Raw genomic sequence first — 14,632 nt, 5'->3', positions numbered from 1 at the left:
GCTTCACAGGCAGTGAAGCAGGTCTGCAGGTGTCTATCTTTCTCTCCCCCTCTCTGTCTTCCCTTTCTCTCTCCATTTCTCTCTGTCCTACCCAACAAAAATGACAGCAGTAACAACAACAACGATAAATAACAAGACCAGCAAAAGGGAAAGTAAATACTAAAAAAAAAAAAAAGAAAGAAAAAGAAAGGTGAGGGAAGACAGAAAGATAGACACCTGCAGACCTGCTTCACCACTTGTGAAGTGACCCTTCTGCAGGTGCAGAAGCCAGGAGCTCGAACCAGGATCCCTGTGTGGGTCCTTGCATATCATACTATGTGTGCTTAACCCAGTGTACTACTGCCCAGCCCCCTTCTCTTTCTCTCTCCCTATCTCCGCCTGCCCTCTCAATTTCTGGCTGTCTTTATCTAATAAAGATAATATTTTTATAGAATTAAAAAAAAAGTAAATATAAGAATGTGCATAGCACAACTTTAAGCCCCTGTTCTGTCATGAGCCTTTTGTATAAGCTCTATTGGTATTTTGTGGACAGCACGATTTTAATTGTTGAGTGATGGTGGATATTTGTCAAACAAATACTTAAATATATTTTAGGACATTAGGATTTCTACTTAAATATGGAGAGCTGACCACACACATCTAAATACTTTTTTTAAAGATTTTATTTATTTATTAATGAGAAACATAGGAGGAGAGAGAAAGAGCGAGACATCACTCTGGTACATGTGTTGCCAGGAATTGAACTCAGGACCTCATACTTGAAAGTCCAATGCTTTATCCACTGGGCCACCTCCCGGACCACATAGTTTTCTTTCTTGATCCCAACTGGGAAATCGTGTTCCCAAAACTTGATTAAAATGCCACTGAGAGGCTTTTACTCCAAACATGATGAGAAAAGTGGATGCAGTCCCACCATAAACAAAGAAATCTACTGCTTTAAGATACATGGAAAAGAGGCTGGGCAGTGGCACAACAAGGTATCAAGTATGAGGGCCTGGCTTGAGCCCTCAGTTTCGACCTACACGGGGGAGGCTTCACGAGTAGTGGAGTAGTGCAGACGTCTTTCATACACTCCCTTTCCCTTCTCACCCTATTTCTAATTTAAAAAATAAATAAATAAAGGAAACATGGCTCATTGAAGTGGCACAGAGCCTCAGTGATAACCCTTGTAGCAGAACATAAAAACAAATTACATATTTATGAAAGAGGGGCCAAGAGCTAGCTCGCCCTGCTGTAGACCATACACTTTACCATGTATGGGAACCCGGGTTTGAGCCCCTGGCTACTTGCATGGGAACACTACGCATAGGGGAAGCTTTATGAGCTGTGGAGCAGTGCTATGGTGTCCCTCTTTCTCTCTGCCTCTCCCTCTATCTAAAAAAAGAAAGAGGAAAAGGAAGTCTGCCAGTAGTGGTGAAATCTGTAGGTACAAAAGTGCAATGGAAAACCCCTGGTGTGTGGTCTGGGAGGTGGTGCAGTGGATAAGGCTTTGGACTTTCAAGCATGATGTCCCGAGTTCACTTCCTGGCAGCACATGTACCAGAGTCATGTCTGGTTCTCTCTCTCTCTCTCTCATGAATATATAAAATCTTTAAAAAAAAAAAAAAAAAGATCCCCACCTGCAGGGAGTCACTTCACAGGCGGTGAAGCAGGTCTGCAGGTGTCTCTCTTTCTCTCCCCCTCTCTGTCTTCCCCTCCTCTCTCCATTTCTCTCTGCCCTATCCAACAACAATGACATCAATAACAACAATAACCACAACAATAAAACAAGGACAACAAAAGGGAATAAATAAATAATAAAATACTCTTAAAAAATGAGAAAAGAAAGGAAAACCCCTGGTGTAACTACTGGTCACTCCCATCAGGAACATAATCTTAAGCCCCGTGGGCCCTCCCAGGACTCTGCCCTCACCATAGAGCAGCGATGGTAGGAACTGCCCAGTCTCTGAAGGGAAGCTGAGGCACCCTGCCCTGCCACTCGAGGAAGACTGGTCCTGAAATGAGTGCCGCCCTTACTGTTCCCAGCTGTGACCATGAGCTGCGAGCTCAGACCAGTAGGGACTCAGAGGCTACACAAGCTCCTGTAATATACATATATATATATCCTGAGTCAGGTGGATGGAGGTAAATAGTTAAATTTTATTCATAACATTCTTTCAAGAATGGAAGTTACTCTTTGCCTTAATCCAACTTTCTTTTTTTTTTAAATATTTCTTTATTCCCTTTTGTTGCCCTTGTTGTTTTACTGTTGTAGTTATTTTTTGTTGTTATTATTGATGTTGTTGTTGTTGGATGGGACAGAGAGAAATGGAGAGAGGAGGGAAGACAGAGAGGGAGAGAAAGATAGACACCTGCAGACCTGCTTCACCGCCTGTGAAGCGACTCCCCTGCAGGTGGGGAGCCGGGGGCTCAAACCGGGGTCCTTACGCTGGTCCCTGTGCTTTGCGCCACCTGCGCTTAACCTGCTGTGCTACCGCCCAACTCCCCTAATTCCAACATTCTAGACTTTTTCTCTACTCTGACATCATTTTCTCAGATAATATTTTATCCAACTTCATGTTAGCTATCAAATTCAAGCAGAAACTACCATAGTCATAGGCCCCTAGAAACATGTCTAAAATGGACTTCCTAGCTTCCTTCCACCCTAAAGTCCCTAATCTCTTCTGTTCTGTTCCTACTTTTTGGCTCCTGTTCATTAACCATTTTGTCTCACTCTATATCCTGCCACCTGCCACCTTCCAGACACCAAGTTGCAGACACTGTTATGATTCCATCCTGACTTCTCTGGGCAGACGACCTCACCAATGTGTCCTGGAACCTCGCCTCTCCAGAGCCCTACCCCACCAGGGAAAGGTAGAAACAGGCTGGGGTATGGATTGACCTGCCAACGCCCATGTCTAGCAGAGAAGCAATTACAGAAGCCAGACCTTCCACCTTCTGCACCCAAAAACAACTTGGATCCATACTCCCAGTGGGGGGAAAAGTGATAGGATAAAGAGGATAAGAGGGCTCTGAACTCTAGCTCCATCAGGATCTGGGGAGAGAGAGAAAAGAAGGAGGAGGAAAAGGAGGAGAAGAAGGAGAAGAAGGAGAAGGAGAAGAAGAGGAGGAGGAGGAGGAAGAGAAAGGAGGAGGGGAAGGGGAGGGGGGGCATCTGGATGTAGTAATAGGGTTATGTGTGGCTTGGAAAGGAAGAGAAGATGGGACCTGGAAGAAAAAGTGGGCAATTGGGAGTCAGGCAGTAGCACAGCGGGTTAAGTGCACGTAGCGCAAAGCGCAAGGGCCGGCATAAAGATCCCGGTTCGAGCCCCGGCTCCCCACCTGCAGGGGAGTCACTTCACAGGCGGTGAAGCAGGTCTGCAGGTGTCTGTCTTTCTCTCTCCCCCCTCTCCATTTCTCTCTGTCCTATCCAACAACGACGACATCAATAACAACAACAATAATAACTACAGCAACAATAAAAAGACAACAATAGCAACAAAAGAAAATAAATAAATAAATAAAAATACTAAAAAAAAAAAAAAAAGGAAAAGGAGGCAATTATGTACAAATGTAGACAGACAGTTGTAGAGATGATAGTTAACCCATGTCTGCAACCTTAGGAGAACTGCTGTAGCTTACAATGGAGGGATTGGGGATTCAGAACTCTGGTGGTGGGAACAAGTAATTTTGTACATTAATGATAAAATTTTAAAAAACACCTGTATAGGTACATGAAATAATAGCTTTCAGACATTAGGCAACAAGTAGTCAAGACTAGGACTGTTGAAGTAAAAAAAAAAAAAAAAGGGGGGGTCTTGTTTCTGCCTGGACTTCTACCTGGAGGACTTTCTAGGTGGTATTTCTAGAAGGGAGCCCATAGAACATGGTGGTGTCACTGAGGAGCAGAGGAGACAAACAGAAATGGGGGTAGGGGATGGCTAAGATAGCTAGAGGTTGCCAGAAGAGTTTCAGAAAGTAGAGAGCTCTATTTAAGATAAACAAACAAAAAAAAAACACTCCAAAAATGGGAGTCGGGTGGTAGCGCAGTGGGTTAAGTGCAGGTGGCACAAAGCGCAAGGACCGGCACAAGGATCCCGGTTCAAGGCCCCAGCTCCCCACCTGCAGTGGAGTCACTTCACAGGTGGTGAAGCAGGTCTGCACATGTCTGTCTTTCTCTCCCCCTCTCTGTCTTCCCCTCCTCTCTCCATTTCTCTCTGTCCTGTCCAATAACAACAACTACAACAATAAAACAAGGGCAACAAAAGGGAATACATAAATAAATCTATAAATCAATCAATCAATCAATAAACACTCCAAAAATATCCACAGGGTCCCTTTGAGTCTGTGTTAAACACTAAATATCACATATATATAGTAAAACTCAACAATACCAGGCAGAAAAGGGTCAACAAGCTAATAAATTCTCAGCGTTCACCCAGGGGAGGGAGACATTCAAGCTCACTGTGATCAACCTGGGTGTTTGCTAGAGTTCTGAGCAGAATTATGCCTTCAGTGGTGCTAAACTATCCCTAGAGGAAAGGCTCACATAACCCAATCTATTGAAGATTAAAAGCAAGCTAGAAAAGATCTTACTGATTTGTAAGTAACTTAATTTAGTCTGCCAGAACAAAGCCTCACACTCTAGAAGTCTGGGCCAGGGAGGTGGTTCAGCAGCAAAGCACCTGTCGTGCATGTGTGAGGTTCTTGGCATCACATGAGAGTAACTAAGGCAAAATTGAGTTAGCAATTCATGGGTGGTGGAGTAATGGTTACTACTGTAGGGAAATTGTGAGGATGTGGTTGAGCTTGGCAGGGCTTGACTTGAGGGGACATCCATCCTGTCAGTCTCTCTCTCTCTACTGAGAGGTTAAGCAAGGAAGGACACAACCCCCCAAGGTTTGCCTCATCTTATCAGACTCCCTGCCTCACAAAGCACCCTGCATTCCTGATACTATGGCCTGCTCCCTTATTATCTACATAATCACTGTTTTGCCTGAAATATCCCCACCCATTCCATTCCTTTGATCTATTTTCTTTCTACCCTCAAGACCCTCCCTGCCTGCAGGATATTATTATTAATCCTACCAGTTAAAATCCTCGCAACAGTTGCTAAGGAAGTTCCTACCTTTCCCAGCACTTTTTGCCTTTCTCCGCCCCTTTCCAAACCATGTTAAGCCATTTCCTTTTCCAACTTGCCACTTCCGGGTCCGACTCTTAAAAGCCTTGGCTCTCTGATCAACAGAGAATTGAATAGCCTTGCCACCAGCTCTGTTCCTGGGTCATCTCTCTCGCGTCGCTAAGTGAGTAGCAGCCCAGGCTAGCTCCAGTCGTGTTCTCTCCAACCCAGAGAGTACGCGCCCAAGAAGAGGCACCCCCACGCTAGCCCAGCATATTACTTTCTATCTTGCTCTCTCATTAATTATTTTTAATTTAAAGTTTAATGGGGCTGGGAAATTTTTTACACAGGACAGCCCACATCTTAGTATGCCAGAGGCCCAGGCTTGAGCCCTAGCATCATGTGGGAGTACCACAACTGACTGGGGGAAGCTCCACAGGTAGTGAAGTGCTGCCCACCATGGTCTCTCCCTTACTCAGAAATGAAAAGAATGAAAATGTCAGAGAGCAATGAAATTATATATGTATGATGCCCCATTCCCACAAACAAAACATTTTTTAATTGTTCCAGGTAGGAGATTCAGCATCAGAGAACATATATGAGACCCTGAGTTTGACCTCTGGCTCCATATTACAAATAATAGCAACAACAGTGAAGCCTATCTTCACAAAGGAAAAAAAAATCCAGAGGCTTAACATCAGAACATTTACAATACCCAGCATCCAGTTAGAAGTAACCTGAGAGGTTGGGTGGTATCACACCTGGTTGAGCACATATTCTATCATTCACAAGGATCCAGGTTCAAGCCTCTGATGCAGGTTCAACCCCCTAGTCCCATCTGCAGGAAGTTTCACCAATGGTGGAGCAGTGCTGCAAGTATCTCTCTTTCTCCCTTTAGACCTATCCCTTCCCTCTCAATTTCTTTCTATCCTATTAAATAAAAAGAGGAGGGCCAGGCTGTGGTACACCTGATTAAGTGCACATAGTACTAAGCACAGGACCCAGGTTCAAGTCCCGCTCCCCACCTGCAGGGGGGTTGCTTCACAGCAGTGAAGCAGGTCTGCAGGTATCTCTTTTGCTCTCTTCCTCTCTATCTTCCCCTCCCCTCTCAATTTCTCTCTGTCCTATCCAAAAAAATAGGGGAAAATTGTCCTCCAAGAGCAGTAGATTCATAGTGCCAGCACCCAGCCCCAATGATAACCCTGGAGGCAAAAAAGAAAGAATAAAAAAATTTAAAAAAGAGGAAAAATAAAGGGAAAAAATGGTCACTGGGAGTGGAAGCACTGATCTCCAACAATAATCCTGGTGGTAATTTAAAATAAAAGTTTTTTAAAGTAACTTGACAAGAGATTAAGCAGGTGGTCTGGGAGGTGGCACAGTTGGTAAAGCATTGGACTCTCAAGCATCAGGTCCTGAGTTCAATCCCCAGCAGCACATGTAACAGAGTGATGTCTGGTTCTTTCTCTCTTATCTTTCTCATTAATAAATAAATAAAATCTTTAAGAGAGACGAAGCAGGTCTGCAAGTGTCTTTCTTTCCTCTCTTCTTCCCTTCCCCCCCTCAATTTCTGTCTGTCCTATCTAATAAAAGAGAGGGGGGAAAGTAACCTGCTAAGGGCCAGAGAGACAGTTCCCCAGGTAGGATGAGTGCTTTATTATGTGCATGGACCCGGTTTGAGGCCCAGCAACACCTTGAAGGTACCATCATACCAGAGGAAGCTTCAGGGCTGTGGTGTTTCTCCTCTCTCGGCAAGTGTGTCTACTATTTGAATCAAAAGTGGTCTAGTGCAGTCAAGTCACGAATGCATGAGGATCCAGGCACACACATAAACACACACACACACACTAACTAGACATGCAGAGAAGTAGGATATGTGACCCATAATCTGAGGAATATTAATTTAGCCGAAAGATATTCGTGCATAATAAAGATGACAGCTGGCTCAATATGCTCAGGAGTTTAAAGAAAAGCACGAACATAATGTTCATGGGAAAGAAATGGGAAATATCAAGTACGGCATCTGAAACGAAAATCTCGCTGGATAAAACTAACTGCAGATTAAGCACTACAAAATTCCTTAAATTTTTATTATTTACTTATTGATGAGAGCTATGCTCTCTGGTGAGAGCATTGCTCTGCCCTGTGTTATGTTGGGGATCAAACTACAGACCTTGTGTTTGCAAGTCGGGCATTCTACCCACCGCACACCTCCCAAACCACGACATGACAGAAGTTAGTAATTAGTGAGGCCCTGGAGCTGGACGATGCTGCACACACCACTTGGTGCACAAGGACCCAGGGACAAGCCCAGTTCCCACCTACAGTGGTGAAGCAGTGCTGCAGGTGTCTCTCTTCTGCCTCTCTCTTCCTCTCTCTCCCCCTCCTCACCCCCTTTCCTCTCAATTTCTCTGTCTCTATCAAAACAAAACAACACGAGAGAGAGTGAAGGGGTTTGAGCCCCCAACCCCCATCTGCAGGGGAGATGCTTCATGAGTGCTGAAACAGGTTTGCAAGTGTCTTTCTTTCTCCCTCTCTATCTCTTCCTCCCATCTCAATTTCTCTTTGCCCCATCAAATAAAAACAAAAAGGAAAAAGAAAACAAAGAGAAAAAAAATGGCCACGAGGTACAGTGGATTTGTAGTACCAGCCCTGAACCCTAGCAACAACCCTGGTTACAACAAAATAATAAATAAACAAATAAAATTATCACGGGCTGACAAAATAGCTCACTTGGACAGTGTGCTGCTTTGCCATATGCTCCAACAAGGTTCAAGTCTGGCCTCCACCTTGAGGAAGGAAGCTTTGGTGCAGTGGTCTTTCTGTCTGTTCTTTGTCTCTGTCTCTATCTGGAGAAAAAAAAAAAAAAGATTAGCTTATATCAGTGAAGCCCTAAGGATTGAGGAGGATAAAAAAATAAAAATAATTAGAAGGATCTGAGTGGTGGTGCATCTGGTAGCACACGCCTGTTACAGTGCACGAGGGTCCTGGTTTAAGCCCCGGTCCCCACCTGCAGGGGAAGCTTCATAAGCAGTGAAGCAGGCAGGTGCCTCTCTTTCTCTTTGCCTCTCTCTCCCCCTGTCCCTCTCAAATTCTCTCTGCCTCTATCTAAAGTAAATAAATAAAAATAAGCAAAACATTAAAAATATCACATATATGGGCCGGGTGGTGGCGCACCTGGTTGAGAGAGAGTATGTATTAGAATGTGCAAGGACCCAAGTTCGAGCCCCCAGTCCCCACTTGCAGGGGGAAAGCTTTACGAGTGGTGAAGCTGGGAGGCAGGTGTCTCTCTGTTTCTCTCCCTATCACCCTCCCCCTCTTGATTTCTGGCTGTCTCTATCCAATAAATAAAGATAATTTAAAAAAAAAAAAAATATATATATATATATATATATATATATATATATATATATATATTAGTGAACGTGAAGACCATAACAATAGAAGTATCCACAGTGAACAGCCAAGGAAAATAGCTCAGAGGACCGGGCTTGTATGCCTCTGGCTTCTGGTTCAAATCCTGGCAGTGCATGCACCAGAGAAGTACTGTGGCTTCTCTCACGTGTCTTCTTTCTCATGTGGAATTCTTTCTCTATATCTCACATTAAGTAAATGTGCTTGCCATGGGCTTTCCTCAGGCCTCGTTCCTGCACAATCCACCACTCCCAGTGAACTTTGCCCATGCCACCCCACCCCCAGATGTATAAAATGTAAAAATGATCAAGAACAGCTTCTAATAAAAGAAATAAACAAACAGAAGAACAACGTAAGGTAGTAAGAGGTAAGGTAAGGTAAGGCTGACTTTACAGGAAGTGGGGCCCTACTGAGTTTTGACTTTATCCCCAAATTGTGAAAGAATACATTTTTGTTGTTTGAACCCACCCACTTTGTGGTAAGTTTTTTGTAAATGAGCACACATGATAACATCCACAGAACTAAGAAGCTCAACAAATCGCAGCAAGATATTATAAGAGAGAGTCAGGCGGTAGCGCAGTAGGTTAAGCGTACTTGGTGCAAAGGTGGTGAAGCAGGTGTTTTCAAGTGTCTATCTTTCTTTTTTTTTATTTCTTTTTAAATATTTATTTATTCCCTTTTGTTTTATTGTTGTAGTTATTGTTGTTGTTATTGATGCCTTCACTGTTGGATAGGACAGAGAAAATGGAGAGGAGGGGAAAATAGAGAGGGGGAGAGAAAGATAGACACCTGCAGACCTGCTTCACCGCCTGTGAAGCGACTCCCCTGCAGGTGGGGAGCCGGGGGCTCAAATCGGGGTCCTTACGCTGGTCCCTGCGCTTTGCGCCACCTGCGCCTAACCCACTGCGCTACCGCCCAACTCCCTAGGTGTCTTTCTCTCCCCCTCTGTCTTCCCCTCCTCTCTCCATTTCTCTCTGTCCTGTCCAACAACAATGACATTAATCACAACAACAATAATAACTACAACAATAAAACAACAAGGGCAACAAAAGGGAATAAATAAATATTTAAAAAAGAACTACTACCTAGAATTCTATATATAGTGAGAATATCCTTCAAAAGTGAAGGGGTGGGGGTACTGGGGAGACAGTATAATAGTATGCAAAAAGACTTTCATGCCTGAGGTACCAAAGGTCCAAGTTCAGTTCTCAGCACCACTATAAGCCAGAGTGGAGCAGTATCCTGGTTCAAAATAAAATAAAAGAACAACAACAAGGGCAGCAAAATAGGAAAACGGCCTCCAGGAGCAATGAATTTGTAGTGCAGGTACAGAGCCCCAGCAATAACCCTGGAGGCAAAAAATAAAATAAAATATTTTTTAAAAATCTAAATGATTAAGAGGCCAGGTGGTGGCAGGACTGGGGCTCAAGCCCCTGGTCCCCACGTGCACTGGAATAGGTGTCTCTGTCTCTTTCCCTCTCCTCTAAATTTCTCTGTCTCTATCCAGTAATAAATAAATAAAATAAAATTTAAAAATTAAAATATTTTAAATGCGTGGCCTGGGAGGTGGCACAGTGGATAAAGTGTTGGACACTCAAGTATGAGGTTCCAAGTTCAGTCCCCAGCAGCACACATGCCAGAGTGATGTCTGGTTCATTCTTTCTTTCTCACTATCCCTCTCATTAATAAATAAATAAAATAAAATAAAAATAAATAAGTAATTTAAATGAAGAGCAGGGGGCTGGCAAAATAGCTTGCTTGGATAGTGTAATGCTTTACCATGTGTGAAATACTGGCCACTACCAGGCTTTTAGTTTTCTCGACATCTTTCATTCTATCTCTTACTTTCTACCTGAAGAAGTCATCCTGGAGCAGTGAAGCCCCAGTGGTGATCCAAGAAAACAGGACTGAGGGCAGAAAACAGCTCACTCAGCAGAACGTGTGCCTCACCATGTACCAGAGCCTGGGTACCCAGGGAGCTCCACAGATGGTGAAACTAATTCTGTAGTGTCTCTCCACACTCTCTGAATCTAAATAAAAATAATGAGGAAGGAACCAGGTGGTGGTGCACCCACAATTACCAGCTGGATTCCCACCTGCAGGAGAGAAGCTTCACAGTCAGTGGAGCAGTTGTGCAGGTGTCTTTCTCCCTCTCAATTTTTCTGTCTCTACTCAGAAAAGAAAGGGGGGGGGGTGGCCACTAGGAGAGGTGATTTGTCATGCAGGCACCAAGCCCTAGAAATAACCCTGGTGGCAATAAGGTTATCTAAATAAATAAATAAATTGAAAAGGGGGCGGTGGAATTGGGCCCAGGAGGCTGTTCAGAGACCCTGAGTTCCTTTCCGACAGTCAGTTAAAAAAACAAAGTGGGCAATCGGGCGGTAGCACAGCAGGTTAAGCACAGGTGGCAGGTGGCACAAAGCACAAGGACCGGCGTAAGGATCCTGGTTCGAGCCCCCGGCTCCCCACCTGCAGGGAAGTCACTTCACAGGTGGTGAAGCAGGTCTGCAGGCGTCTCTATCTTTCTCTCCCCCTCTGTCTTCCCCTCCTCTCTCCATTTCTCTCTGTCCTATCCAACAATGATGACATCAATAATAACTACAACAATAAAAAAAGGGCAACAGAAGGGAATAAATAAATAAATATAAAAAATATTTTTAAAACATTTAAAAAGCACATCGTCGGGCTAGAGTAGTGGCCCTGACTGTGTACTCTTGAGACAGACAGAGTTTTCAGGTTCGAAACTTCTCCTTCCCAAAAGCGGGTGATTCACTGAGGGGAAAAAAAAAAAAAACTTTCTGGGAGTATGGACCGACCAGTCAACGCCCATGTTCAGCGGGGAAGCAATTACAGAAGCCAGACCTTCTACCTTCTGCAACCCTCAATGACCCTGGGTCCATGCTCCCAGAGGGATAGAGAATGGGAAAGCTATCAGGGTGGGATATGGAGATTGGGCGGTGGGAATTGTGTGGAGTTGTACCCCTCCTACCCTATGGTTTTGTTAATTAATCCTTTCTTAAATTTAAAAAAAAAAAACTTTATTACAACAACAATGAAAAACAACAAGGGCAACAAAAGGGAAAATAATTAAGTAAATACATAAAAAAATAAAAATAAAAACAAAGTGGAAACAAAAACTTTTGTGAACAAACTAAGAGACTTTATCACCAGAAGACATGCAAAAGAAAAAAAAAAGTTACAGGGAATTACTCGGGTGAAAGGACAATGATGCCAGGTGGAAACTGAGATCAATACAAAAGAATGAAGTGTGCCCAGATGCTGAATCTGTAAGTGTAAGAATGCCAACAAAATATTTAAACTCGAAAGAATAAAGAGGAGAGCTGTTGGCAGATGAGGAATTTCAACACACCCTTAGAACACCAAGTGGTCCCCACCTGCAGGGGAGTCGCTTCACAGGCGGTGAAGCAGGTCTGCAGGTGTCTGTCTTTCTCTCCCCCTCTCTGTCTTCCCCTCCTCTCTCCATTTCTCTCTGTCCTATCCAACAACGACATCAATAACAACAACAATAATAACTACAACAATTAAACAATAAGGGCAACAAAAGGAAATAAATAATTTTTTTTTAAAAAAAGGACACCAAGTGGGCGATCACAGCTGACTTAGGGGGACAGAGGGAAAGAAAACCCAGGTACTCAGAAGGAAAACCAACAAATAGCAAGCCAGGTCACACGCCCCAGGGCCCTTGAAAGGTGCAGAACTTGTATGCAGTAGGGACAGCAGAGATGATAGCTGGTAAGATCAGTGCTTGGTCTCGTCCCCAACCTTGTGAAGTTGGAAGATGTCCCTGTACCCACTACAGGATGCATAGGGTTTGTTTTGGTTTGTTTTTGCCACCAGAGTTATCCATCGATAGAACTTGGTACCTGCACAACGAATCCACTCTTAACAGCTTTTTCAAATAGGACAGAGAGAAATTGAGAGGAGAGGGACAAAGACAGAGACATCTGCATCGCTACTTCACCATTTGTGAAGTTTCTTCCCTGTAGGTGGGAACCAGAGGCTTGAACCTCGGTCCTTGTGCACAGTAGCACATGTGCTCTATAGCGTGTGCTACTGCCAGGTGCCTACACAGAGCTTATTCTTTGTAGAAACTGATCCCAAGATGATCTGGACTGAAAGACTGGTCTAAGTGAGAGGGTACAGGACATGGAAACAAGTGAACAGTAAAAGTCCAGTCCCTTCTCTGACTCAGGTTTTTTTTTGAAAATATTTATTTCTTCTCTTTTGTTGCCCTTGTTGTTTTTCATTGTTGTTGTCATTGTTGGATAGGACAGAGATATGAAGAGAGGAGGGGAAGACAGAGAGGGGGAGAGAAAGACAGACACCTGCAGACCTGCTTCACCGCCTGTGAAGCGACTCCCCTGCAGGTGGGGAGCCAGGGGCTCGAACCAGGATCCTACTCCAGTCTTTGTGCTTTGCGCCACGTGCTTAACCCGCTGCTACCTCCCAACGCCCCTGACGCAGGTTTTTATCCACTATCATGTAGACTGCACACGTGGTGTCACGTCTCATCCTACCTGTAGCAAAAGACTGGCAGACTTTTCCTCAGAGAAATGAGAGGCAGCAAAGATCTCTAGGTCTGAGAGTCCTATAATAAGTAGGCCAGTTTTGCCGCCCAATCATAATAGCATTCCTGCATCAGTAAACATCCCCTCTTATTTTTTTCATTTTATTGGGGGGGGGGTAATGGTTTACAGTGCAGTAACATTTCTCACCTCCCATGACAGGTGTCTGCAAAACACTTTTGTGCCATCACGCACCAGGGCTCCAAAGCCCCGCTCCCACCACAAACCCAGTCTCCTCCCTGCCCTTCCTCCCCAGAGCCCTTCACTTGGGTGCAATATACCCAACCCAGTCCAAGTTTTACTTACTGATTTCCTTTTCTGTCCTTGTTTCTTAAGTTCTGGCTATGTGTGAGATCATCTAGTATCCATTTTTTCTCTTTTTGGCTTATCTTACTTAACATAGTTCCTTCAAGCTCCATCCAAAATGAGGCAAAGGAGATGACTTCATCATATTTAACAGCCAAGTAGTATTCTGCTGTGTGTATACACCACAACTTTCTCAGCCACTCATCTGTCATTAGACACTTGGGTTGTTTCCAAATTGGAGCTATTATAAGTTATGTTGCTATGAACACAGGTGTACATATAGACCTCTTTGGATGGATGTCATTTTCTTCATTTATTTAATGAGAAATGGAGGAGAAAGAGCCAGAGCATTACTCTGGCACATGAGTGGCTGGGGACTGAACTGGACCTCATGCTTGAGAGGCCCAACATTTTATCCACTCGTCACCTATCAGGCTACATCCCTTTTTCTTCTCCTTCTCCTTTTGTTTTTATTACCAACAGGACTATTACTGGGGCTCGATTCCTAAGTCAAATCCACCACTCCTGGCAAACATCCCACCCCCCTTTTTTTTTTTCTGATGTAGACAGATAAACTGAGAGAGAAGGGAAAAATACAGAGGGTGGTCCAGGAGGTGACACAGTGAATAAAGGATTGTATTCTCAAAGCATGAGGTTGTTGAGTTCAATCCCTGGCAGCACAGAGTAATGTACCAGAGTAATGTCTGGTTCTTTCTCTCTCTCCTCCTATCTTTCTCATAAATAAATAAAATATTTTCTTTTTTTGATTTTTAAAAAATATTTTATTCCCTTTTGTTGCCCTTATTTTTTTATTGTTGTAGTTATTATTGTTGATGGCATCGTTGTTGGATAGGACAGAGAGAAATAGAGAAAGGAGGGGAAGACAGAGAGGGGGAGAGAAAGATAGACCTGCAGACCTGCTTCCCCGCCTGTAAAGCAACTCCCCTGCAGGTGGGGAGCCGGGGGCTCGAATGGCATCCTTAGACCGGTCCTTGCGCTTTGCACCATGTGCGCTTAGCCTGCTGTACTACTGCCCGACTCCCTCTCTCCCCCTCTCTGTCTTCCGCTCCTCTCTCCATTTCTCTCTGTCCTATCCAACAACAACGATAAAAAGGGGGGTCAACAAAAGGAAAAAGATAGCCTTCAGTAGCAGTGCAGGCACTGAGCCCCAGCAGTAACCCTGGAAGCAAAAAAAAATAATAATAAATAATAATAAGAAGAATGTGCTATT

The 14,632-nt window shown here is 44.0% G+C and overlaps 1 protein-coding gene across 4 annotated transcripts in view; it reads right to left on the bottom strand.

Moving 5' to 3' along the window:
- ANKRD13B (ankyrin repeat domain 13B) overlaps positions 1-14,632 on the bottom strand; it is a 42,147-nt gene that overhangs the window by 8,754 nt on the left and 18,761 nt on the right. The window lies entirely within an intron of this gene.

The sequence above is a fragment of the Erinaceus europaeus genome, chromosome 12, assembly GCF_950295315.1.
Source record: "Erinaceus europaeus chromosome 12, mEriEur2.1, whole genome shotgun sequence".
Taxonomy (NCBI): domain Eukaryota; kingdom Metazoa; phylum Chordata; class Mammalia; order Eulipotyphla; family Erinaceidae; genus Erinaceus; species Erinaceus europaeus.
Note: the sequence above shows the minus strand (reverse complement) of the source record. Positions and strands in the feature narration are given on the sequence as shown.